General features: G+C 30.3%; 1 protein-coding gene across 3 annotated transcripts in view; it reads left to right on the forward strand.

Annotated features, from left to right (window-relative positions):
- LOC107451091 (twist-related protein) overlaps positions 1-4,867 on the forward strand; it is a 101,917-nt gene that overhangs the window by 35,910 nt on the left and 61,140 nt on the right. The gene's annotated exons all lie outside the window — the stretch shown is intronic.

The raw sequence follows: 4,867 nt of genomic DNA on the forward strand, positions 1-4,867 counted from the left end.
GTGGTCACCCACCCGCACACTGACCTAATTGATGTTAATAAAATAATTGATATTAATTAAAAAAAATTTGATGATGTGTGTCTCTTTTAAGCGGATAAAAGGGAGGTTTACTATTCTTATTTTTTTTTTCCTCAATTGATCTCGGTATACTAATTTGGTGTTAATATTGTGCTAATATTTAGATTCTAGATTTCATATATTTGCAAGTATGTCAGATCAAAATAACATCAAAGTGTACTGCCGAGTGCGTGGGCTGACTGATTATGATGAAGAAATTAAAGAAAGCAGTTATAGATTCCCTAAAGATAGATCAGTTTTTCACTTGTCTACGGTAAGTTATTTTTATAATTTCAGTCATGTGCTCTTATTTGGATTTTATCATATGCTTTTCTATACATACCCACGTCTAACTTTTTTATGGTTTTCTATTGTTGGTTCAACATAAACTCTGATGGTAACCATCAATAATTCCATCATGAACCATCATATTTCTTGATGGTAACCAACATAAGTAACCATCACCTCATTGTAGGAATTCGCGCTGATTTATGATGGTCCAACATTAGAATTGCAACTTATTTTGATGGTTTGTTCATTCTGAACCATCACGAATTTCGATCACAGTATCTTAAATGTTGGAACGATCATGAACAACCACCATTCCAATGTAGGTATTCGGACTGGTTTATGATGGTTCAACATTAGAATTGCAACTTATTTTGAACATTTTTCATCAATGAAGTTTGTAGCATATCAAAAACCATGAATACGTACTGGAAAATGTTGGATGATTGTGACCATCAAGTGATGTTGACCATCATTAATTACACTGAAACCATCGAAATTTTTTGACGGGACCATCAAGAATTTTGATGGTCTCATCAAAAAATTAATGTTAACTTAGTATGCCTTTAAGCATTTTGAATTGATAAATGAATTTTTATATTACCAGAAGCAAAACTGTCTTCTATTATTTTACTATATATATAAAAATCTAATAATGGTGTCGCAGTTTTTCTGTTATCAATACATTTTTATTGGCTGAAAAATCACGCGGTAGGATCCAGTTTCCCCCCATTAATTTTAATTTCGGTTTGGCTGTCATCAGCAGGAAATTGATATAAGTCATAAAGTTATTGTTTTTATATAAAGGTTTTTGTTTCTTTAATTTAAAATTACCTGCACTGAAATTATTATGTTTTTGATTTTGCTTGCTTTTTAAATTAAGAGTTTACAGTCCCTGGCCAAATTATTAGACATACTATAAGCTACTATGTGAAATTTTAATTATCAGGTGATACTATACAGCTTTATTATTTTTACGCGGATGAAACCGGTTTGTAATTGTTTACGTTCGTGTATTAATTGAATTACGATCTATAATATAAATTCAACAATTTGATAAATTAGACGATATATTATGTAAATATAGAATATTTATTATATCAGGTATTATATAAGCGTATTACAATAATTAGACCAAATTATTAGAAGCACTGTAGTTTTTTAATTATTGCATGTTTTGCACGAGTTTATAAGCAATACTTCTATATTGAAACACACATGTAATGGGTTTTTATTCAGGAGATTTTTTATGTACTTCCTATTTGTAGTAATTTTAACGTATTCCATTACAATGTTAACCAATTGATACACGAACGTAAACAAGTGCAAACAGTCGCGTAAAAACAATCAAGCTGTATAGTATCACATGATGATTAAGATTTTACATAGAATCTTTAGTGCGTCTAATAATTTGGCTAGGGACAAGTACCAGTATTATGATAAATTACAAGTTTTGGTTATAATAATGTAATGTATGGCATGCTGTTGTCTTTCTTGCCTATTTGCCAAACCAGCAAGTGTGCCAAGCGAATTTAAGACAGAGAGTTTTTAAGTGGCGCCATCTATGGTCAAGAATACAATTTCAGACACACACAAACACGTTACATCCTGTTTTACAGGGTGGACATGATCATACATCCATTATGTTATGGTAACTTCAAAAGCTTTGTAAACCCGACAGAATTAACTAGCATCAGCCACAATTTTGAAAGCAATATTTATTTAATTATAGTAATTCAGTGGTTTTAGTAAATGATGTAAAAATTTTGATAAATAGGTTATTTTGTTCTATAAAATTTTAAGGTAAAGGGTGCAGGCACCCAGAGTTCTGGTACTTTTAACCACAATTCCATGCAACATTGTTCGTTGGATTAAATCTTAATGACTTGAATGAACAAATGTTTGCATGCTATATTTGTATGAATAATAAAATTAAATTTTGTTGCTCTTACCATTTTTTTCAAAATACTATTATTATTTTATACAATATCCATAATTTAGCCTTTTTTTTAAATGTAGGAAGAACTAAAATATTTTTTTTCCTTTATTCTCTAATTTATTTCTTTGACATTTTTAGTAATTTTCTTCCTGTTGAATTCCAAGCGTAACAGAGGGGTAACCACTCGAAAATTTTATTCTAAAAAATATATTTAATACTTATGAAAACCAAAAATTCTACTTGAATATGCTGCTTTAGTGTGCAATGTTTAATTAATTGGTATAAAATAGTAAAAGAGCCTCATAATTAAATTGCAAGTCAATTAAAAGTACTTGTAACAGAAGAGGCATTAAAAATCCCACATTTTTGACATGCATAGTTATACTTACGCTAAATTTTGTGATTTGGACCATCCTAAATATTATCTGTAACTTTTTTTTTAAAATTATGAAGTTTCAAGGTAAAATAAATTATTGTAAGACTTTTAAAATTGCTAACGCATTGTTATTAAGAGTAAATAATGCGTCGTTGCAGAGAGGACATGAAATGTAACAGAGAACTTACATGAAATTTACAAATGTGAAGAATAGTTACAGCGAAATAACACAGTCGTAAGTGACTTGTCGGCAAGTTAAAGTGGGAATTGGCAACATTGCTATAATATCTGACATATAAACCCATTCTACATCTTTACAGTAATATTTGAAATTTTTTATTTTAGCAGACTGTGTTGAAAACATGCACATTGTTTCTTTCTAAATTTCAGTTATTTGGTCAACAAAATCAATTACCCTATTTTTTCCTTGAACTTTTTAAACTCATAAAACTATCTATTGCAATCAGGGTTCGCCAAGTGGGCCCAGTTTGAAAAAACCAGCCCGGGTNTCAAGTGAGGACTTATATCTTATCTTTTGTTTATCAGAAAGAAAATTTTACAGATTTTTTCTTGTTTGTTTGTTATAGAGCAACTTAAGATTTTTGATTGATTAAACAAGTGATTTTTTTAATACTCTTTATACGCTCTTTATGATTTTGAAGTCGGCGCCCTTTCATCTTTTTCAAAAAAAATTTTACGTAGGAGGGGTATCATTTTAAAGTAAATAGGCAGCTCTTAAACAAAAATGCTTAATATCTACAAGTGAGCTGGTCAATACGAATTCCGCACCCGGCTTGCACCGTCCACAGTGCTGACGTAAAATATCCTCAGTGGTAGACGGGTCATGGGTTAGAGTCCCCTTGCTGTCCGGCTAACCATGGCGTGGTCCTCCTCTCCATGCAACGCAAATGCGGCTTAGCTCCATCGAAAAGTCCTCCACGAAGGCAAATTTCTCCCAATACTCGATCCAGGAGTGCCTTTGTCTTCTGGATTGGGTTCAAAATGACAAGGCTATGGAGTTGAATGTTTAGTACTCGTAAACCAATGAAATTAGATCGGCTGTTCAACGACGGTTATGAAATAAAAAGTATTGTTTATTTAATTAAAGTGATTCAGTGATTTTTAAGCAAATATTTCTCTAAAAATCACAGTATATTAAATTATTTTGCTCTGTAAAATTTCACAGTAATTTTATCCTGAAATTTTCACAAATTTTTTTTATTGAAATTAATGGCGCATGTGGATTATTTTTCGAGTAGTTTCCATGACAACATGGCACTTTTCTGGCAATGGACACTGATATCCTCGATATGTTGGTATACCTCAATCAGTTTCTCTGACTCAATAGCATGAGAATAAAAAAAAAGGACAAAGGCAATTTGTCTGATTTTTAACTTAATCGAGTTACTATTTTTAGAAATTTTAGGAGGTAAATTACTGTAATAAAAACTACTAAAGCACTAATTTGAAGTAAAACTACAGTTCCTGATGGCCAAATTATTAGACGCATTATAATATTCTATGTAAAATCTTAATTATCAGGTGATGCTATACAAGCTTTATTGTTTTTACGCGGTTTGCACTTGTTTACGTTCGTGTGTCAATTGGTTGAATTAAACGATATTTGATATAAATTCGACGATTGGATAAATTAGATGATATATTACATAAATATAGAATATCTATTATATCAGGCATTATAGTAGTATATTATAATAATTAGATCAAATTATTAGACGCGCTCTTGTTTTTTAATAATAACATGTTTTGCTCGAGTTTATAATATGCAATACTTTTATATTCAAGCATACATGTAATGGGTTTTTATTCAAGGGGTATTTTATATACTTCCTGTTTGTATTTACTTTTAAAGTACTGCAATATAATGTTAACCAATCGATACTAAAGCGCAAGCAGATGCAAACTGGTTTCATTCGTGTAAAAATAATAAAGCTGTATAAATACCATCTTATAATTAAGATTTTGCATAGAATCTTTAGTGCGTCTAATAATTTGGCCAGAGACTGTAAGAGAAAAAAAAAATAAATAAAAACAAGAAAATCTAAATAAGTAAGATATTTATTCGTTTTATTAAAATTCAGCTTGTAGTTTAAGGAAATCGTATTTGAAAGATTATACTAATAAACAACGCTTGCAGGTTACCATCGTAATTGAAAAATTACAGCGATGTTCTCTTTTCAGTATTG

The sequence above is a fragment of the Parasteatoda tepidariorum genome, chromosome 5 (assembly GCF_043381705.1).
Source record: "Parasteatoda tepidariorum isolate YZ-2023 chromosome 5, CAS_Ptep_4.0, whole genome shotgun sequence".
NCBI lineage: Eukaryota > Metazoa > Arthropoda > Arachnida > Araneae > Theridiidae > Parasteatoda > Parasteatoda tepidariorum.